This window comes from Diadema antillarum, unplaced genomic scaffold, assembly GCF_040938485.1.
Source record: "Diadema antillarum isolate AM-2024a unplaced genomic scaffold, OU_Dant_1.0 seq00000674_RagTag, whole genome shotgun sequence".
In the NCBI taxonomy this organism is placed as follows: Eukaryota; Metazoa; Echinodermata; class Echinoidea; order Diadematoida; family Diadematidae; genus Diadema; species Diadema antillarum.
Window position 1 is genome coordinate 710,945 of NW_027271580.1, and position 24,013 is coordinate 734,957.

General features: G+C 40.6%; 1 pseudogene; it reads left to right on the forward strand.

The window, feature by feature from the left end:
- The window catches only part of LOC139736896 (uncharacterized), a 50,928-nt pseudogene extending 27,598 nt beyond the window's left edge, over nt 1-23,330 (forward strand).
- Nucleotides 23,331-24,013: the final 683 nt, after the last annotated feature.

A 24,013-nucleotide genomic window follows, 5' to 3' on the forward strand; every position in this document is an offset into this window, starting at 1 on the left:
ATTTTAAAGAAGCCTTGCTGACGTCTGTCCTTCAGTATTACATGATGTGAAGAAATTGTCATTAGTTTTATTAGTGCTGAAAAGGAAAGCTCATGTTTTTACATGTCAAAAAAAACCCCCTGTGTATAAAGTGATGTTATGCATGAATATTCTGAGTGTATCCTCACGTTTGTATGATATATGTCCCTTTTGAGCTAGACATGGAAATTACTTGAGGATATACGAGATAGTTGACACAAAACATGAATAGGGACTTTTTGTTTGAAGCTCATGATGTTTATTGATGTATTCTCTATCAACAAGACCCTTTAAAGCATGATGTTTTCCTGTGTTTTAGTTGTGCAACCAAATTGCACATTTACACTTTAGGCATGTTACCTACTGTCTGTACCTTTGTACGTACAAGTACTATGACCTCTTCTTGCATCCTGCCGATGTTGTGTTAAGCTCCACCAAACTGAATTATTCATTATATTCAATGAGATCAAATGAAAATGTATGATCTATCCTTTTGATAATATTTTGATTAGAGTGATTTGCACTGTGTCACATGAAGTGTGCATGCTGGTCTGCAGATTCCTTCTGTCTCAGTGAGTGTGTGTGTGGTTTTTTTTTCATTCATTATATGCAGATGGACATGTGGTACAACAGATGAACGAGAGGCTGTCGGTGGGGTTCACAGAGCAGGAAGTGCTGAAGATATTCTGCAACGTGTGCGAGGCTGTGTCCAGACTCCATCACTGTCAGACTCCCATCATCCACAGGGATCTAAAAGTGAGTACTCACCTCTGCCTTGCTATTTTTAACCCCCGCCAAGGAGTTTATGTTTGTTGGAGTTAGTTTGTTTGTTTGTTTGTCTGTTTGCAAAATAACTCGAAAAGTTATGAACAGATTTAGAAGAAACTTACTGGAAAAAATGATAATGACACAAGGAACAAATGATTGAATTGTGGTAGTGATCCAAGAAATTTCTGTGAATTTTTGAAGGATTTTTTATTTTTCGGCAAATAGGGTCAATGAGTTTGGGAGGTCAAGCTGTGCATATCTGAGGTTTGCATACGCACAATAAAGCTTGTACTCTGCTCAAGGCGCCGTGCAGCTGGAAGCTGATGAGGTATTATAAACACAAGGCTTCTTTATTAGTGGTATTGGGAAATAGGGTGATTTTCAGTGTGCGTGTATGGGTGGAAATGAGATGCTCAACAGAGGTCTACACTTTGAGATTTGTTGTATAATTGTTTCATTGCTATTTTTGCTTTTCTTTCACAACTTTTCATTTTATCAATAAACTAAGAGGTGTTTCGAGCTAGCATAGTGCAGTACAGAAGGTATCCAGTCACGGGTTAATTAGCACAGTCAGACAAAGGCCCTGTTTAATCAACAGAAATGAAGGATAATACATTTCATTACCACACAGACTTATGATAGAAATCAAGTATATAATCAATTATAGCTCTTCATAAAACAGGGCCAAAGTGTACTGACGATTGCCATCAAATAAGGCAGGAGACATAGAAGAATATATTTCACCATCTGACAACAACAACAACAAAAATCATCTTCCTTTTAAGGACAGGTTCAAGAGTAGAAATAAACCAACACAAACTGGCTGTCCAGCAAGAATACTGTTTGCTGGTCTCTAGAACCTATTTTTAACACACAAATTCCTGTGCAAGCATTGTGAAGCAGGACCTTCCTTCCTGTATGCCTGGGGAGACTTTCAGCTGTGGGGAGAGATGCTGCTGGTGATGTGGAACAACATTCCTGGGGTCCTGCCCCACCAAGAATTGCTGAGAGATGTTAAACTATCCTATATGAGATGTCCCTTTTTTGTCAGGTTTGAGTTAGACTATGGTTATTTCATAATTATTGAGGTTGCCTCTTAATGTTCTGGGCACAGAAAAAATTGGAATGCGAATAATTTTCAGAACATGAAAATTTCTCTAGAACAATGGAGAGGTGGTATTTTGACACCCTTTTCTGAACGCCAGCACCCGATCTGATGGCGAAATTTGGGGGACCCTAATTATATCAAAGCCGATTTTCATCAAATAAACTTTCAATTCCCCTTAGAATTGTATTCTCTGGAGTGGTGTTTAAATATCTCACAAAATGTCTAAAAGCCGATTCCTCACTCAACCAATACTATCCTTTTGAGGGGAAAAAACCCTGAAAGTCACAATCTGTAATACTGAGAGTGATCGGAATACCGATCGTCTTTAACATTATAAATTTGTGTGTAGCAGAGTATTCATTCGCTGGGACTCTTTATGACATTCTATGAAGCAGATGTCTGGATTGTACAGTATTCACTGTGACTAGGGAAAAATGCCCCTGTGTATGATGATGCATTCTCAGCGAAAAAAAAAAAACAATGAAAAGGAATAGCAACGACATTTCAGCATTGACCATGTTGGAGCCATTGCAATGCAAAACCTTGTGTTCCAATACCCTGCCATTTGTTTCTTCGTAACCTCAGTCTTTGCAGGCTGCAATGTTATGGAAGGTATTGTCAGGAACAAAAGAGAGCTGTCATTTCCAAATCTGTATTGCATTGCTGATGAGTGCTTGGCCGCATGTTGAGACTTTGTCACTCTTCCAGGAAGTTCAGAAGAACAAGCTACCTGCAGTTCAAATTATCTCTTTGCCACTACCAAAGTACATTTGTATTGTTGATTGTTTTAGAGTGGCCTGTGTGTTATCTGGGAACAGGGAAGAGATAATGCATCCTAAATTGTACATCGTAGCCAGTATGGGAAAGAAACCTTTGCTAGGCAGCGCTGCTCTCATGTGCTGTGAGTGCATTCCACTGCTTTGTTTGCTGATCACATTTGTGTTTACCCACTATCTGCATAATGGAATCACCACCTCCCATTCTGTGTGTCCAAGTAGAGATTATGGGTGTGTTACTATGGTTTGTCTGCTCTCATATGGTTGAATCTATTTAATAAAGACTGATAACAATGCAAGTGGCATACTTAAGAAGATAGTATACTGACCATTGGAAGGATTTTACGATTCATAGGAGTCACATGTTATTTTTTTACCCTCAAAACTCCCTGTAGTGTTTCTACAGACTATATTGTGTCACCAGAAGTCTCCGAGTTTCAAAGTGCAATACTCCAGACCCTGTAGAACCTTCGGTAGCAATGTGTGGATAATGAATCAGTGTTAGTTAAATTGCTATCTTCCTTTTCCCCTCAGGGTGATGCCAACAAGAAATTGGGCTGACCAACATTTGTTTCACCTCAATTATGAGGTAGTGCGATAAAATCAAGAGAAGTCTGCAGTCAGTTTCCTTCAATAGCTTCAGTGTCACTTTGAACACTTCTTCAGATGTGCTAAGTTAATATTGTGGAATTGAAACATTCCAGTAGATTTTAGACACATTTCCATTTATCATCCGTATTTTGCTCCTTTACCGGAGTTTTTATGGGAAATGCCACTCGTGCATACACAGTATTTCATGCGTGTAATAATCCATCCATTCAATTTTAGTCTACTTTTGTAAGAGCTTATGAAGCATCTATGATGTACATTGTATGTTTGGAAGATTGTAAGCTTTTGCATGCGCACTCACAATGTGGCTCTAATCTACTCGCTATGCTATCTTTAATTCATTTGTCAAAATGAGCTACTACAAGTATGATGAGACCTGGATATTTCTCTTTAAAGGAGTTTTTTTTTTTCTTGCTGGTAGAAAGAACTTGCATTATAAATGTCCAAATGCAGCTGTCGGTCTAGGTCAGTTGTTTTTGTGCAACCAGATACAGCCAGGAGGAAAGAGAACTGTCGTATAAAATATTACTGTGAGTATCTTTATGAGGCAGCATGGCATTACATGTGCATAGTCAGTGATAATACAGCGCAGCTGTTTGTGTGCAAGACCCTGGCATTACATTAAAATCTGCATTGTGTGTGCAATACTCTACCTGCACTTTTTAGCGTAGTTTATTGCCATGGCATGTAAACAGAGTATGAATGCACTCACAGGAGAAAAATTGAATTCGTGAATAACAAAGCAGCAAAACAGCAGCAAAACTTGCCCTGCATATCTGTACATGCACACAGAATGTACACAATTCAAGTGAAAAGGTACTAAATGTAGAGCAATATGCAAGTGGAACATGTCTCTACTGCACAGTCCTACATCATTGCTGTAGTTCACTGTCCCTCCTCTATCATTGGGTCTGAGGAGTGATGAATCAAGGTGATATTGATGTAGGCCAGAAGGAGCAGGGACAGTCCAAGAAGAGGCCTCTTCAAATTTCTGCTTCTTACCCCCTCCCCTCCCCCCCCCCCCCCCATTCCAAGGTTTTGACAGGCCTGACGAGGCAAGTAATTTATTACCATTTGCGGGAGGACCTCTTTCTACCCGCTGGCTAGACATTCAGAGGAATCTTCATGCCTCTCTCTACTGCATTGAGGCAGTGCTGACATTATGATAGTATCAGACCCCCTAGAGCAGTAGGTCTTTTTGAGAGAATATTAGGTCTTTGTGTGTCACATTATTTTGTTCCTCTCATTTTGAGGCATATGATGTGGTATTTAGTACCCTGGGGTATCAACTAAGAATGCACCATTTTGCTGAATTTTTAAATTTTATTATGGTGCTGTATCCTGGGTTACCATAAACTAGGTGAGGGTAATTTTTGGCACTTTATGCAAGAACATTTTGAGATCTTAATACAGCAATAAATGAACGCTTCTGAAAAAGCTGCTATTCTCACGAATTTCGCGATCACAGTTTGATCACAAATTTTAACAGCACAAATTTAGCACAAACAGCACAAATTTCAGTTTAGTGATACCTCACTGGTTTGTATAGAAACGGGTATTCAGTTATACAGAATACAGAGCATAGCAAGTGTATTGGTAATGTGATTTATAGAGCTTGGGATGTATCTCATAACGATTTGTACCTAGTAGCATTTGGTACTGCAATTATGAACACTCATATCAATATCCTCTCTTTTTTTATCCTGATTTTAATCTTTGTCATCATTTTATTTAAATTGTAATTATTGCAGAAATAGTTTCCTTGTATTGCATTGCAATCTGCTATGCATTTTTTATACCACTGCTACACAAAGTGTCTGGTGTAGCAGTTTTCTTCCATAGAAGAGTAACAGAATACCATTTGAAATAGTTCCTTCACCTGAAATTGCTAATCAAATTCTAAGTTGAAAAATATTCCCTGTATTATATCATTATTAAAATCATCACTAACACTTTCTCTCTGTGTTGCATTCTGAGATACGATGTAAATGAGGCCATCCAAGGGTTTTCTTCGCATACAAACGGTCAAAGGACATGCCGGGACAATGTCAAAATGTCATACCTTCCTTCTAGGAAAGAGAGAATATCACAAGTTTTAGCAAAGTTTTACACAGATATAGGATTTCAGAAAAGTTGATGGACAATATTATAGATGTAATGAATTTCAGCTGTATGCAGTTGCCAGCATCCTATGCCAATGGTGCTATACATTTCAAAATATGTCTAAAATGTTGTAAATTGAGTATTTGACAGGAGCAGAGATAACAGGATTTTCAGTAGAGTGATCGTTTGAAAGATTCTGTGAGGCCGTACAACAGACGGACCTTCATATTGCCTGCATTTCGCTGGTGAATTGAGAGACACTTTTATGCTCATCAAATTATGACTGGGACAAGTGCACATCTCAATGTTTTTCTTTTTCTCGCTTCATCATTCTTTATTGCACCCAGGTTGAAAATATTCTCCTTCATCGCAGCGGCAACTACATGCTGTGCGACTTTGGCAGTGCCACTGGGCGTGTCCTGGACCCCAAACATCACAGTGTCAACGACATCAAGGATGAAATAGAGAAGTAGGAAAGCTTATTGGCGTCTGTATGTCTCTCTCCACTTTCTCTTTCTTTTCTTTTTCCTCTCAATCTCATTCTATTTCTCATACTTTCTTTCTCTATCTACATGTAAATGCACAATGTGGAAAGCTAACATGTGTATAATACTGTGCAGTGAAAGAGGAGCTTTTTTCAGGAATTTGATAACATGAAGAATTACAGAGTTTGCTTTAATCTGTAGTGAGCGCAGCAAGCCCTTGTTCAATGTGAATTATGTCTGCCATCACAAAGCATGGTAACCTTTCTGCAGTTTTGTTATGAGATGGATCCTGAAATGATGGACATGCTGTTGGACCAGTATCCAAATGAGCACTTGGTCAGTTCTTAAAGGATTGCAAATTCAGATTAAGTGTATTTTCATGAGCATTGAAAGATTAGTGAGCCTGTCTCATGAGGGCTTTGTATGTTTAATTATCTACATGATAATGTAGTTCTGTTCCTAGTGTCATGTATCTTGTAGATAATTCTCCATTTGCTCCATGTCCTTCTACTGATGTGCATTTTTTTTTTCTCTTGTCCCTTTTTCATTCCTCCTCATCATCATCAATCTCAGGTACACCACAGTGTCGTATCGCTCCCCTGAAATGATTGATCTGTACTCGGAGAAGCCCATTACGACCAAGGCTGATATATGGGTGAGTGTGCCACAGTGCAAATAGGGCCAAAAACGTGGTACTCCACATTCTCCTTTCCAAGAAACGCCTCTGTCTGCAAGAGAAGAGCAACCAAGATTGATGCCCAACCAGTTCCAAAACTTCCATTTGCTTATTAGGTCACTTGATGCATGTACTTTTAATGAAGTGATTCTTGTATCCTTTTTCTAGCACTTTCTATAATACTTTATCATGAGGTTGTTGTTTACTGTATGTCAGGTACCTTTGCAAAATTTATTGACTAAAACACTACTTTCTTCACCAAGAAGAAAAGGAAATATTTTTCAGAACCTACTTTGAGAGTACTGTCAGTCACCATCAGGTAATGTGACATTTACAAACAATGCCTGACGTATACCAGTGATGTGATACACATTCGTAGTTGAATGATAATAAGCTGTGTTTTATATAGTACAGTCATAAAATGCTCATCAGTCAACTTAACATGATGAAACTGCCATAACTACAAGCTCAAAAACAAAATGTGAGCTTCTCAAGATTCTTTTTGAAATTAGGTACTGAGGGTGATGAGTGGGGTTCCTTTGGCAATGTATTCAACAATGTGGGGGCACAAAGTACAGCCTTTATCGTCATGTGCGGTACTTGAAGCACTGTGATATCTGTCATGGAGTACAGTTCATAATGTTATTTATCCGTTGGGTAAGTGTCTATCATAGATGGGAAATACGTGTTGTAGCAAAATCAAACCGTCCTCAACGGGTTAAAGATTGGGAGAGTGTAAGATCAGGAGATAAATGTATGGGAGCATAAGCACTTGAAAACCAAGAATGATATTTTATTTGTGACAGGAAATGCAAGTAATGTGACATGTTTGCATGCTAAATCGTAATTACATTAAGACTACCAATGAGTTGTTTATATTCATCTTCAAGAGAATGTTCCGCTTGTCTCTTCCCTGTATTATTATTATCATGCAGGCTCTGGGTTGTATGCTGTACAAGTTGTGCTTCTTTACCCTCCCGTTTGGTGAGAGCAGCCTGGCGATCCAGAGCGGCAATTTCACGATACCAGACAATTCCAAGTACTCCAGAGAGATGCACATCCTCATTCGTAAGTGTGTGCAATAAAGAATTGCCAACCTGGGTTATGTTTATATTTGCTGTCGGGGCAATGCATGTGGTCTTCAAAAGTTAAAGAATAATCAGAGTTGATGTGGCATTGTACTCAGTGATGGTTTGTTTATGAAGCTCTCATATTTCACTAGTGTCAGTTTCCAGATTTATCCTGTTAATCATTAGCGATGAAGAGTGAGAGAGAGAGAGAGAGAGAGTGAGAATGGCTGAGACTCCTATACAAGTTGCCTGTACCACTAGCCTCTTGTATTATGGTACGTAATACAGCCATAACCCAAACCTGTTGGCAAATCTCAGAATGATGTATATTTGATAGCAATTTTTTGCCAAGTCTTATGTAAATAAATGATGTTGTTCTGTTTCACATTTTGTATCACAATCATAATATGATCAGTCCTGAATCTCAGAATTATGTATGTGTGATATCTTCCATTTGTAGCCAAGGTTTATAATGATGAATCTTTTGTTCAGTGTGGTAACCCTACTCCCAATTCCATATGATTCTTGTAATCATATATATGTTTGATATGTTGAATTTGTGGCCAGTTCTAATGAAGAGGATTATTTTTGTATTCTGTATCACAGCCATAGCCCAATCCTGTTCATGATTCTCAGAATTTGTTAAATATCTTTACTTAGTGGCCTTGTCTCATAAAGTTGTGTGTGAATCTGTTTTGCCCCATATCACAATTCAAAAGTGATTATGGTTATGAATCTTCGAATCATATTCGTTTGTTGATATATTCAATCTATGGTCAGGGCAAGTGGTATCATAAAGTTATGTAGCACCCTGCATATGCTTTATGAAATGTTGCAGTACCAAGCTATGTTCACTGTTCTCGTATGATTATCATATGATTCATATTATTGACATTGTTAGGATTTCAGGACTAAGTAAAGAGGACCAAATTAAACATATAATGTAGGATTAACTTCTAGCTGTGTATCTACACACCATTACACAGGTCCAGATGCCATACATAATCTGATTTTTATTTGTGGGTCGTTTTTTTTTTGTGTGTGTGTGTGCATTGGTTTGTGCACATATTTCCATTCACTCATAGTATGACCTCCAATTGGTTTGTCTTCCATCTGTTGCTAGGTTACATGCTGGAGGTGGATCCTGAGCGGAGACCAGACATCTTCCAGGTTTCTTACCTGGCATTCAAGGCAGCTGGGCTGGAAACACCTATCCAGAATCTCCATGTAAGAAACTTATCAAACAGTCTCATTCTATCTCCCTTGAGCACAGGATATTTGTTTCTATTTCAGTTCTTGTATTCCTTCTAAATTCTCTGTCCAAGTGCTACAGCTCCATTATTCTTGGAATCACGTACTGTGTGTACTTAAATAATTTGACTTATGCTGTTAGTCAGGAGTGTAGTTTCCTATCATATTCCCCTGCTTAGGGAACGCAAACCCAAAGAGCAATGTGGTTTGAGTGAAAGCAGCAACATTAGTAGAACACATCAGTGAAAGTTTGAGGAAAATCGGACGATCGATGCAAAAGTTATGAATTGTTAAAGTTTTGGTGTTGGAACCGCTGGATGAGGAGACTACTAGAGGTTATGACGTATGAGTGGACAACAATACAAAGAAAATATGAAGAAAATTCAACAAAAATTCACCTTTCTAGCATTATAAAAGAGCACCTGACTAACCACTTTCAGAAAGCAGGGGGAATAATTGCTACCCTTAACATATGTCAGTATCAAGTTGATGGAATTTGTAATTTTCATTAAAAATGATTTTTTGTGAAATTTTCTTCATATTTTCTTTATATTGTTGTCCACTCATACGTCATAACCTTTATTAGTCTCCTCATCCAGCGGTTCCAACACCAATACCTTAAAAATTCATACCTTTTGCATCAATTGTCTGATTTTCCTCAAAGTTTCACTGATGTGTTCTACTAATGTTGCTGCTTTCACTCAATCCACATTGCTCTTTGGGTTTGCGTTCCCTTGTCTTTTGTGTCAGTCATTCAGTCCATTCTGCTTTGGTTCTCACCATTGGCGGGGGGGGGGGGGGGGGGGGGGGGGGGGAGAATGAGGAGTCTGCAAATAGAGCTGTTAGGACTAGAGTGATAGCACTTTGTATGGGTGACTGTACTAAGATTAAATCCCTCTATGGAAACCCTTTCCGTTTCCATGTTTATGCAGAGGAAAGAAAGGTATCTTTGTTGGTCAAGATAAGACGTCAAAGTGGTGGAATGCTGTGATATGTTCTCCATATGAGGCAATTTAAACTCAATTTCGTTGATTCTCTGTGTACACCATCATGATGTTCCATGACGTGGAACTTTGATGTTTATAAGATATTTGATAAGAATAGATACTGCGCTTTTGTTGACTTGCTGAAATGGAAAAAGAAAAAAAAACAGACAATTCAGTTGGGGGGAAAAAGGAAACATAGTAAAGATATTCTTTTACAAGCAGTGGCTTCATGTTCAACAGATTCCAATTTCGGTATACTGCTCCGAGTGTGTTTCTGCACAGTTTGCTAACGTCATGAAAATCATTTGTGTGTTTACCTTCTCTTTAACTCAAAAGTTTGTGGAGAAAGAGAAAGTCGGTACACTTTCCTGCCATTGTCTGCTTTGTGTCAGCTGTGGTCCCTGATAAGCAGATTGAGGGCTTGTCCCGATACACTTAAAGACCTAGTCCCTTATTTGCAGTAAGCAAATTGACAATAGAATGTGGTTATAAGCGTGATGGTTTTGTAGAGTGTGCATGGATTTTACATGATGTTCCTGTTCTATGAATAAGTGTTAATCATGTTGTTTGAACCCAGTTTTAAGTGCATCCCATCATTTGTTTCTCAATTTCCAAACTGAAATCCCCCCCCCTCCTTACCAACAAAAAACCCCCAAAACACAGAAATCGCCCATTCCTGATATCAGCAAGCTTCCCCTACCTTTGACGGAGAGCGAACAGCGTCAGCAACATTCCAGAAACAAAGCCAACAATCAGAACAGGTAAGACGGAAATTCAGTGTTTCCTCCCACCAAATTGTATGTTACCTCAGAGAGGGGAGCTGGCAGTTATGATGGGCAAATTTTGAGACGGCTGAAGCCACTGAAATTTGACAAATTAATCGTGATGTGCAAACAGTAATGGATGTCTGTAAGCATGACACTAAATCGAAAGATATTTCCCTTAGAAGTCAATGTATATAGACAGTAGAAAAATGTCTGCACGTTGAGAAATTGAAAGATCACACAATTTTTTTTTTGCCCGTCTTTTTCCATTGTATACACCAGATATTGTAACCCTTGTAAACACTTTTGTAGCTGCGAGGATTGTGCTGTGAAGTTGTCAAGTTTACAGACAGTGGACAAATTTAGAGTGGTTGCTAAGGTTTTAGTTCTAATATATGGATTGTAGCCTGGCCCACGCTGGAGTTATTTGCTGTGCGCAACCCTCCTTCTCATGATGGCAGATTAATTGATCACTGAGGTCGGCTCTATTTTCACTGCCGTTCTTCCAGCCTACCTTCACCATCGTCTCAAATGACTTCCTCTCAGGGGGGTCACATGACATGTGATGTCTTATTTATATTTTGATTGATGTCCTTCTTTCTTTTTTACCCCTCACAGTCGTGTGCCCTATCTTTTTTTTTTTTTTTTTACCCTGTAGCTCTGAACGTGATGAGTGTATATCAGAATGTTGCAGATCAGCTGCAAGATGGATGCTTGCTATCACATAGAAGTGATGCTTTTGAAGGTCAACAACGCATCGGCTCCTTTTAGCGAATTCCCCAAATGTTTCCGTGTAGCTACCAAAGATGAGCAAGTCACAACTTAAGATAGGTCATGCATTTAGTTGTCTGGTTAAAACACTATGTCAAGTAAAAGGCATAGACCAGTCATATTCAACATTTGCTGATAATGAAGGAAATTTCTTCTTATTGTGGGCAGGAACAAAAGTTGATGAAAATATTACCCATTTCATCTTCCTGATTGATCTTACTGATTGATCCCAACATGACTGCTCTTTAACCCGTTGAAGACTTGTCCCGAGTATACCCGGGTAGGTGTCTATGGGATATTTGTGTTGTAGCAAAATCAGCTCATCTTCAATGGGTTAAACATTTAAAATTTTTCCTCCTTCAACCCTTCATCAACTCTCCCTCATATCAGAACCCAGGCTGCACCAATGGAGGTTAGCACCTCGGTCACACCCAGGCAGCGACCCAAGGGATCCCAGCACGGAGGGGCTCCCCCTCCGCCAGGGGGCTTTCCCTCCCAACCCCGACCTCGGTATCTCGGCAGCGCTCGACGAAGCAGACACAGCAGGCTGTTGCAGCACAGAGTGAGTTGGCACAGGGAGGGGAAACCCCCCTGCTCCCCAGCAGCAGATAGTGGGGAGAGGGAAAAAAGGGGGAAAAAAAGGGAAAAGATTTTGAGGCTACTAATTATTCAAAAGAAAAAAAATAAATGAAACTGCATGTTTATAAATGAGTGACAGTGAATAAGTGGATGAGTTGGAACTCCTCGGGACTGAAGAAAGTGCATAGACCCAACCATACTGTAGACGTTGATATTTTCGTGTGATTAATTTTTCGCGCTTAGTGGCTCAAAAAGCATATTCGCGGGTTCTTGAATTCGTGCTACGCAATTGTCAACCCGTTCCCAATGTGCAGAGAAAACTGTGAAAATATTTTCACGGGTTTTAGAATTTGCGCAAGCCAGAAGTAGCGTGAAATTCGCGAAAATTAATGTACCGTGAAAATTTCTGCGTTTACAGTGTTCAACTCTTACGAGAATTATATTTCTGTTTTTTTTTCTTTTTAAACTGATGTGATTTTTCAATTGTTTGGAATAGTTCAAGCTGTAATTGAATGTACATATGTTTTAATGTGCTGATCTTTCCTGGAGTGGTCCATTTGAATGTTGTATTTGATGTGTTGCATTCATGTGCAGGATTGAGTCCACCTCAAGTTCAACCACAACAAGCAATGCAGCAACAACCACAGCAGCAGCAACATCAACATCAACAGCAACAGCAACAGCAACAGCAACAGCAACTGTTGCAAGAACAACAATTAGCACAGCAGAAAAACCAAAGACTTCTTGCCCTTGCCAAGCAACATCAACAGCAGCAACAGCAGCAGCAGCAGCAGCCACAGCCACAGCCACAACAGCAGCAACAAGTACCATTCAACAACGCAAAGGCACAGCCAGGCTATGGTCAGCAGCAACAAGTTGCTGCTTTCATGCCGGGACAGCCTCCCCAGCAAGTGGCGTTTGCTGCTCAGCCACCCTACCAGCAACAGTTTCAGCAGCCACAGCCGCCGCAGCCAGGATTTGGACAGCATGGAGCCTTCACAAGACCACAGCAACTGACCTTTGAGCAGCAAGCCAGCATACAGGCTCAATACGCTCAACAGCAAGCGGCTCTTCAACAGCAGCAACAGCAACAAGCAGCACTACAACAGCAGCAGCAAGCAGCACTACAACAGCAGCAGCAAGCAGCACTACAACAGCAACAGCAGCAGGCAGCCTTTCAGCAGCAGCAGGCACTGTTACAGCAACAACAAGCAGCATACCTCAGCCAGCAGGCTGCGCTGGAGCAACAGGCTGTGTTGCAGCAACAGGTGAATTGATTTTTTCATGATAGATTGTAGACAATTGAGCAACATAGTTTGATATCTATAGAATAAAAAAAGAAATTTAGTTACAGGCTGTCTATGATATACTTAGAAATATTGAAATATTAAAAGTTGATTAAGTTGATATATTAAATGTAAGTATGCTAACTCAAGAGAGAAAATTATCAAAATGCCTGATATTGAAGAATATGGAAATGGAAATAATATTCTGCAAATTAGTACCAACTTGTCATATATTACTCCTGTCATTAATCCATGTAATCGAAGCAATGGGTGAGATTGGCATCAGCTTCTTTATTATTACTTTTGCCAGCCTAATTCAAATACTTGAAAAGAAAATGTGTGCATCTCAAAGCACAAATTTGCAATTAACCATCCATGCTGTTCCACAAACACCTTTCTAGATTTATCCATTTTTTATTCAAACATGGTTGGTAAAGGGTGAGGGTACCACTCTGTCCGTTCAGGATTTGTAACTGTATCCACTTTCCCCCATCACAGCAGCAACTAGCTTACCAGCAACAGCAGCAGCAACAGGCAGCTGCACAGCTGGCTTCCCAACAACAGCAGTACCAGCCACGTCCCCACCACCCTATGCCCAGCCACCACAGTTTCTGCCCCAGAGCAGCAGGCCCTGTACCAGCAGGCCCAGCAGCCCAGCAGGCCCAACAGGCAGTGCTCCAGCAGCAGCAGCAGCAGCAAGCAGTATTTGCAGGCCCAAGCGCAGGCCCAGGCCTTGGCCCAGGCTGGGGCCTCAGCCGTGGGTACTCTGGTAGAAGGTAATGTGGTGTCATTTTTCTCTGTAACTTATGTACCAGAAGGTTCTAAAACCGGACATTGTTTCCCTTGGGCGTAGTTCTTTGGGCAGGTTATGCTATCATGATGTGTTGTATATGCCACGCATATCCCACGTGTGATATTTCGTGAACTGGGACTTGTAAGACAACTTCGCGAAGTTCTGTGAATTCACAATCAAGAACAACATAATGGAATGAGAAAGAAATTTATAATCTTCTTTTAAGAGAAAAGTTGGCAATTTCCCACCTTTGATAGGATACACGGGTATTGTGCTGCATTAGGCAATATTTTCATAAATTTCATGATTATTTGGTTTACTCATGAAGTTCACAAAAATAGATACACCATGTATACAGTTGTTTTCTTCTTTATGTGTACAGTGGAGGGTAGTGAGTGTTGCTTTAGGGTATGTGAAGTTCAAAATGTAACGTGATTAAGAAGAGTGTTTGAATTCGAGAGGATTCCAACCATTCTAGTAGAGTCACAAAGTAGACACTGGACTTTTCACTATTTGGTTTTAGCCATGAGTCATTTCAAAACCATCTTCAAGGACTGTGGCTTTTGTAGATCGCCTTTTCTTCCCTGAAAGAAGGCATTTATTGTTAAGCCATCACAAGTACTTCCCCGCAAATCTGTATCCTGTGTGGTATATTTGGACAGAGAGAGTCTAAAATCAAAGAGTTGTACAATAGAATTAGCTCTGTGAAGGGGTTGTCCTCAAGTATCACTCTCCATTATCTAAATAGCTTCTATTACTGTCTACATCAGTCACTTTGCCTTGGGAAGATTCATGTCAACTTTCCTATACCCAAGGTTTGCTTTGGAGCGTTAGCTTTGTATGGTTAATCTTTCCTTGCTACATGTTTAACTGGCTTCGTCTTTTTTGCATTAGAGCTCCAATAAAAATGTGAGGATGATCCACTTTTTTTTTTCCTTCTTTCTCCCATTTTCCCGTCCCCTCTCCACTGAAACAAAGTTGACACAGCCCACGTGTCACCGGTGCAGGAACTAGCGAGTCCAACGAATCCCTTTGGACAAAACCAAGTCGTGCTTTCAGTTTTGAACACTGCGGCGACCGAGGAGGACTTGGATAGTGAATTTGATCAGCTCAGGAAAGTCAGTCCAGGTATGCAAGAAAATCCTGACTCAATTGTATGACTCCTCCAGACTTTGATGCTAGATGCAGTATATCATGTCCTTTTGTTAACCCTCAATCTTATTCCTTTTTTTTTTTAGGGGGGGGGATCAAGCTGAATATCTTGAAAGTAACTTAATTATAGATCTAATGAATGTCAAAGATCCAGATAAATTTACACTATCTCTGTTCAAAGAAAGGTGTTATGGAGCCAGTTGCCTAGAGAAACAACGATGTGTCCTAGGTGACTGGTCAAAGTTGAGTTCTGAAATGATATAGTATTTGCCAAAGCTGAAACAACACTTCATTGAATTTATAGTAGACTTGCTATGGGGTTGTACTATCACAGATCAATGCCTTGAGATGATTTTGAGCCTCAGTCTGCTATTAGTCAGAAATGGCACTGACCTGGTGATTTTACAGAAGGAAAAAAAAAAAGTGACTGGAAAGCAGCTTATTTTTTTCCTCTCTCTTATCATATGGACCAACAGTCTAAACAGGTCTACAAATGGGAGAAAGCGTGTAAACTGAGATTTTAAAGAAAATTAATGCCCTGTGTCTTTTTGGAGTTTGTAAACTGTTCCCTTCCAGTAAACCTGCCTTGTCACTCCCAGCTCAATATGCACATGCTTCATTTGTGCTCATGTATGTTTCCATACTCTGTTGACATTCTCCCCCCAAGAAACCACGGTAAACGTGCCACAGCCGTCAGTACAGGATGTCCCCGCTCAACCCCTGGCCACTGACGCCTTTGGTGCGGTCCCTTTCAACTTGAGAGGTGAGACACTTACAGGAAGTCTGTCAAGAAAGTTAGATCATGTTTGATATCAGACATCTTGATCTGTTGTTGTTATTCCCTCTCAGTATTGGTATTTCAATATATTCGTAGTGCCATGTTGCCTGTATCAAAAGAGAGACCCTCTGAAGTAGAATTTAAGGATATTGGGAACCTTGTCATTCTCCTTCTTTAAAAAAAAAAATAGGACTAGATAAAAGAATGACGTAGCTTGATTCATGATGGTAGCTGGCTTGATGTCACCTAGACAACTGTAGCTGGTGATGGGATGACGAGGTGGTTTTTAAAATGTAATTTACCCAAACATATCCTAGTATGTGAATTCTACTAATGTAGAACAAGTGTTATGAAGTAAAGTTTGGTTAATTCCATATGTTGTTGCCCTCTCTTGTTTGTCACTCTTCCACAGTTCGTAATGTCAGAATTGTGAGAAAGGTTTTAGTGAAGTTGTTGCTTCTGTTGTTATTGAAAGTACACAGTTTGACATGTTGCTCAGATTTGTTTATGGCAAATATTCTGCTTACTTCCTGGTGGAGTCATGCCAAGAGCTCTTTTGTTGTCCAAGAAAAATTCATTAGTTTGAAATTATGTTTAAATTGGCTTAATATTTGTAGTAATGGTGATATGACAATCGATCAATGTTGACATTCAAGATTTAGTAACTATTAAACAGACTTGCAAATTTTCGATCATCTTTCTGTCTCTACTGATTCTTGTAGAAGTTTTAGGGAAACTTCCCCTTCAAGGACCCTTTAAAAGTATGACTTACCACTGAGTCCATCAAACCACTCATCTCATTGCTTGCAACCTTCTCACAGATCGACCTCAGTCCAGCAGTGCAGCTGAAATGGAATTGATAGCCAGTGTAGGTGCCTCTCAGCCTCCACCAGCCATTGGTCAAGTAATGGAGACATCCCCACCCCTTGCAGGAGGAGAGGCAGCGGAATCCCAGCCCTCTGGGAAGGCTGTGGATGTCTTTGGTGCAACCCCTTTTGGCCTGCCAGATGGCAAGGTGCAGCAGCCCTCCCAGACCCAGCCGCATGTCCAGCAGCAGCGCAACATGAGCCCAAGGGAAGCAGACTTTGTGGGCGTCACTGCGGCAGAACCTCAGCCGGAGTCGGCGTCCACGCCCCGCATCACGGTCGGCTTTGACGACGACTTTGTCAGAGACGGCAAGGCGGACGGCTTCAATTTGGACCGCTCCCAGCGAGAGCTGGATGAATTTGGAGCCAAGCCATTTGGGACAGTCAGGCAGGACTGCGGCAGCGAGTCCAGCAGCGACCATGAAGGGGAGCGACTGTCCAGCAGCTTGCGAGACTTCAGCTACGACACCTTTGACAGTGACTCCATCGACATTCGCAAAGATGAGGAGCATGCCCACAGGGGGCTCCTTGATCAGGAGGAGTCCTCGGAAGAGGAGTCCGATGATGACTCGGACCACCATGACTTTGACGAGGTAGGGGCCCAGCCCCTGATGAGCGATGATGGTCATGGTTTGTCGGACAAGGAGTTAGCCAGCCTTAATTTACGTGAGGATCTGCCTTTGAAGAAGGTTCCCAAGAAGGAGCCACCAGTTGCCAAACTCATCGACATGACCGACGATGACCCCTTCGGCCAAGCCCCTTTCAAGGCCAAGACGGGGAGCCTGAAACGTGCCACAGAACCAGTTGGCATGTGTGCCCTCACCCCTCCAATCTCGCCTCCCATGCAGGAGGAGGACCCATTTGGTGAGGCTCCATTCAACCCCCGCAGTGGGCTCCAGAGGGAGACGAGCAAGACGTCTGTGGGCTCGACTGGTTCTGATGTCTTCTCCAAAGCGCCCTTCCAGATGTCCTCCAAGAAGCGTCAGGGCACGGGGTCGGATGCCAGGAAGGCCAAAACTCAGCATGTCTCTGGCGAGCAGACTGCTCTCGGCAATCCAACTCCTCCCATTTCGCCAACAGAGCTTGGGGTGCAGGCTGTGTCTTCCAAGGTGGCTAAGCAACAGGCCGATATGTTTGGGGCAGTTCCTTTTGACACCGTCGCTTCTCAAGTCTCAGACTCTCAGGAGGGCAAAGAGTCTACCCAGCCAGGTATGTTCTTTGATTTGTGTAGTCAGGAGTTCTCCTTTCAATGGAGTTCCTTTAAAAATCCTGTATAAGTCTGTGATGCTCTAGATAGTATTGGGAAGATCCCTGTCCATATTTTGTTCAACATTGACAAAACAAGCTAAACAAAATTCATGTTGATATGGAAGCCTCCCTTATCTATGAGAAGAACTCCACATGAGTGAGGGAAACCATGGTGGAGAGTGTAGGATTGTGAATCAAGTTCAAGTAACTCTCAGCATCCAGTTCCATCTGTGGAATATACAATGACCTGACAGACTCTTCAGCAATCAAAAGGTCAAATATTGAGTACATTACAAGGCATAGGATGAGTATGTTGCCTTTATCATTCCTTGAAGTTTAAACTTCTCTCCTTAATTTCATGTCCCTTAATCTCTCAAGGTCCTGCCAGCCATAAACGTCCCCATGTGGTCAGTACAGCGGTAGGTGTGCGCCGTTCGAGTCGCACATCTTCTGGGGGACGGAGGAGACGCAGTGGCAGCAACAGTTCAAGGTCCTCGCGGCGCAGCAGCTCCAGCTCAGCATCCAACTCGCTCAAGTCCAGTCCAGGCAGCCAGCCGAGGCTTCAGGGTTCACAGGACAGTCTCGATGCCTTTGGCTCACGTCCCTTCATCCAAGATGATGATGCCCAGTGCAAGCTGGTGGAGGGCAGACTCGGCTTCGAGGATGCGTTCGCCCGGAAGCTCACGCCGCCGCAGATGCACAAGCAGTTCGAACTGCCACTGACACAGCAACAGTGCCGTGTGGATGACTTTGGGGCCGCGCCCTTCACGAGCCCGGAGTCTCCGCCCGCAGCCCGAGCCCCAGATGACGTAGATCCATTCGGAGCAGCACCATTCCGCCCGCCTCCAGTTGCTGGCCAGCTGAAGCGACAAGGTGCCAGAAAGGCCAGAGGGTCCGTTGACGACCAGGGCGCGATGGAGAAGACCAAGTATGCTCCAAGGCAACGCCGGAGCTTTCAGACCGATCTCTAAGCACCTTTTCTCCCCGGGCTTGAATGTTCTTTGTCAGCTGGCATGCCACACTAGGTGACAGGCAAGTTCCACAGTCAAGTGTATTTGCCAAATTTTTTATCCCTCCCTTTACAGTGACATGCTATTGAAGGTGTCTAGCATGTGGATGTGTGTGAGGGCAGACTACCCCCTTCCCCAAATAAAAAAAAAAACCACACACATTACATGCTGAAATACACAAGAGTCATGTTGGTGATGTTGATTCTGAGTAAGTCATGGTCAGTTCATATTTACTTCCATTTTTTAAGTTTCATTATTTCCTTTTGGAAAATGCAGAAGAGAGAAGAGTTGAAATCTGACAAATCAAAGCACACTTAGCTCAAATTCACTGCAAGCCATGCTTTACATAAACTTGATTGATTCAGAACTGAAATGTTGAATTGCCTGAATGCCTTGTTGATTCTCACCTGCACTGAACGTGTATACTGAGCAACCTCTCTAAATGTTGAAAATGGATATCACAGCATCAGATTATGGTCGACTGGGTTCTTCAGACAAACTTCTTCTCTGTTTCTCTCCAAAAAAGGTCGTTTCTCTGTTACAGATGCAGTTCTGTGTTTAGCACAAATGTGTCATTAGGGGGTATGTATGCTATCTGTTGAGTGTATCTGTGATTGGTAAATGAACATACTTCTCTACATAGCATTAAGGGAAGGCATCTAGCAAACTGATGGCATTGTTGGAACACAATGAAAGACCTGCAGGCCCATTGCGACATCGGCTAGTGTGTGATTTGAATGGATATTTTAGTAGCCTTGCCCGTTTGATAGATAATTGTCGAAAAGGATCCATCATTAACAGTAATTGTTATATGCCAAGTTGTTCTTACGTTATCTAATGACTATTACACAAGTATTGAATATGGTGTAGTGTGTTTCTATCCTGTTCTTCGTGAATAGACATAAATTTATATATATCTATATATATTTGTACATTACACACAAAACGCTGTGGTTAAAATCTAGTTTTGTAAAGCGGTAATGTCGTGTTTTGGGGATTACAGGCATTTCAGATGTGGATGTACATGTGAATGAAGGCGTTCCACAAATGTTCCTGGCATTACCAATAATAATGAGTGAAATGTGATGCCTTTCTTTTACAATGACTAACGAGTATTGGGCTTCGTGGTTGTGATAAGTGTTATCAAATTGTGTCTTTGATGGAGAAGAAAACAAGTTTGCTTTTCGGGTTTCCGTTATGTCACATGCGTTGATCCTTTGTATGTCAAACTGGAAATCTTCAGCCTCAAATCTGTCAAATATCAAAGCAAGTGTTTTTTGTCTTGTACAGACTATTTAACCTGGCTTATTTGGAAGTCGAAGTGTAATTGTTGAAGGTCCAAAGTTGATCTCTCAGTGAGTGCAGGCAGGGAGAGAGAGAAGGAAGAACTGGATGTGCTTTTAAAAAAGACTTTGGAAAGCAGGTCAAGACAGTAATGGATAAAATCATTCAAGAATGATACAGGTGGTTATTCCTAAGTATCCTAGATATCACAATATGCGTGCAACCATAGACAACTGTGAAACAGGAAGCAACGTATCGATGGACGTGGAATTACGATGCATCCAAAGCTTGTTTGCCCATGTCTGTTTCCAGTCGCATGCAGCAAATCGTACCGCTGCGTTGCTCACTAATTCTTTCATGATATCAGAGACACGATTACAAGCAACGATCATCACCAGAATTGATACTCCTGCATAACTAAATCATTTTGTATAGCTATGTTCATCGAAAGAAACATCTTATCAACTATGGGTATATGTTTATGTGAGTGTTCGTTTGTTTGATCTTTTGTGAATTTCAAGTTTTTACAGTGGATGTTAACCATTTTTTACATTTTAAAAAGTGATTTTTTTTTGTGCGAGTGGGATGAGAGTGGGATGTGTTTGCTGTTTGCATCCCCCCCCCCCCCCATAAAAAAGATGATATTTTACTCTGAAATTGTACTAAATGTAACTTTTCCGATATCTGGTGCTTTAGGTAAATGTGTCAAGCAGAAACGTGCTTCAGTCCTGATTTCTTGCTCAGCTATATACTGTTTCCCATGTATCCTTGAATTGTTTTGATAGCGGGGAACAATCATTGTCAAACTTGGTTACTTTTCTTTGCTTCATGCTAATTTGGAGGGGGAAAAATGCTGTTTTGGTTTGTGAGGGTCTGCAATGCACACTGCAAATGTGATTTTAGAATTTGAGTGAAAACTTTGCTGTCATTTCTCTTTGTTTTATATCGATTTTAGAGAATGCATACTTGATGCAGGGGATTGCAATACTCTTTCAGGCGAAGGATGAAAGTGTGAAATATTTGGTAAACTTTCCTCCGAGACAATGAGTTTTGAGAAATCAGTAACAGGGCACTGACCTAAATAATAGGAAACTATATATTCTTGCCACGGTGAATAAGAAATTTTGAATGGAATGTTGAATAAGAATGATCCGAAAGCTGCTGCAGTACAAGGTGTAAGCATTTCAAATTGATTGCTTGCAAGTCTTCATTCCGCTTGTTTACCATGTTATTGTCATTTGCAATCAATGTAACATTAACATGCATTAAGTCTTCTGTTTTTTTCAGTTTGCAATAGATGGTACATGGTGAACTTTTGCTCAGTAATGTTTGTTTTTTGTTTTTTGTCAGTATGTACGGTAACCAATATGATTGATCTTAAGCTGCCGTTGAAATCTAGTTTTACTCTGTCCAACCATCCAAGTGGTTGATAGATTTCATGCTACGACTGAATTTAGAGATAACCTATTGTGGAACTGATATCTCAGTTTTAAACTTGACAGCCTTGTACAGTATGTTTTCATATTTTTATTGTATGCTCAGTTCTGTTAAGTTGTCTAAAATGGCCACACAAAATGTGTTGTTTTGTTTTTGTTTTTTGCTCTCTCTCTTTCATTGATTACCACCAGGTATGAGTGAGAGATAATGATGCATTATGTTCTGTGTTTCAGTTGAAAAATGAAAGGATTTTTCGTTGTTATTAGAGTAGATTTTATGATTACTTTACAGAATTAAGAGGGATGATTTTGACTTGAAAAGGGCTTTGCAAGTACTGACACAGAACATGGCCAAGCTTGGTATTATCCCGCAATGCATTTCTAGTTCCATTTTGAAAGAGTGACACATAAGAGTTAAGAGCGGGAGCGCATTGAAATCAGAAGCTTGTACATTGCACTCGTGACAAAACTGCAAAAGAAAAAAAAAAATGCAAGCAGCGTGCATGATGTCGAGTCGGGCTTGTGAGGATGCAAAAATCAGAAAATGCCAGTAGGACGATTTCAGTTTTGTAGCGGTTGGTACCATAGCCTGGCCCAAGTTTCTGTGGAGTTCTTTCAGCCGCTCTGTATGATAGTCAAAGTGTAGAAGGGGCATTGGTAACCCACCCCATTTCCCCCTGAAAAAAAAAAGAGAAAAAAAAAAGAAAAAACTTCTCATTTCATTTGCAGGTTGTCATTCGTGTACCTTCGACAAAAGGCTAACAAGTATCCCAATTCTGTACAGTTCATGTAGAAACCTGCAGGTGGTTATCCATCTTGTCATTATTTTTAAAAGTATGAAGATTTTTGTTTTGTTTATTAATGTTTGTATCTTGAGACAATGCACAGTGTATCATATATTCACATGCGGATTTGTGGATCCTTTGACAGGGGGATGTATGTGCTGTCGCTTTTGCAATAACTTTGTTTGTTTGTCTGTCTGCCAACAACTGTTTACTCAAACATGTTTTGTGTAGTCTTTGTAGAGATCATACACTTTAGGCCCCATACAAAAAGAGGTCAACTTTGTTTCCCAAAGTGTTATCGCAGTAGCTGTAGGTTTGCACACCTTTTATTTGTGAATATACATTGTACCGAGGCAAAGAAGGAATGAGGAGCGAATGGTGACATCATAATGATGTAATGTATAATTTATTCATTGTCATCGTATCATATCTTACAGCAATTATTTCATAAATATGAAGCATCATGGTACATCAAAGAGTGTATATGAAAAGTGGGGGGGGGGGGGGTAGTAAAAAGTTGCCAATGGAATACAAGATATATAAGACAAGTTACAACTATACGCTCTTTTTATTTTAACCTTTTATCTCTTAAAGCCACCGTCAGGGTATAGCAGTAGTAATGACCACCATGCCGATTTTTGTAACAACACTCTAGTACGCATATTTTACCTGCAAAGAAAATAAAAGGAAGTTTTTCTACAGTGAAACACATTGGAGAATTCTGCACAGACAATGAATATTTGAATCGTTTTTAGGTATCATCCATTTATATCTGTCCATTTTGTGTTGATATGAAACGGCAAAACATGGCAATAGCAATTCCCGCATTTACTGATCACGAATAACGGACAATGCCAGACTGATATCGTTTAAATATTTTAATGTCTACTCTTGAATTAAAACAAAAAAGCATGAGAAAATAAAAACTCTTTAAAAAAAAAAAGAGTTCCGTTTCTTTGTGTGTCTTGTGAGTTGCAGTATGACTTAGTCACTACTTGTGGAACATCAAGTTGAAAGACCTTAATTCATATATGGAATTTTACAACTTACAGTTCCTCATTATATACATGTAATCTCCAACACAAAGGGCTTTGGCTTGTATCCTTGTTCACTACATATTTGTTGTGTCTAATAAGTCGGTCATAGGTAAGTGACACATTATCAGTTATTACCATCAGTAGTACGACATGGTAGGTGGGACAGCCAGATCTTTACCTCACAATGTTCATTTTATGGTTTCAATCAAGAACTTACTGGTATATTATTCTTTACTTGTTTCTCATGAGCATTTGCAACAGTCTCACAATTCATAATGTGGCAAAATGACAGACGGATAACTCTGGTAATGACACCCATGCAAAACTTATATCAAACTACATTGTATGTCATGACTTATTACATGTTGTCACAG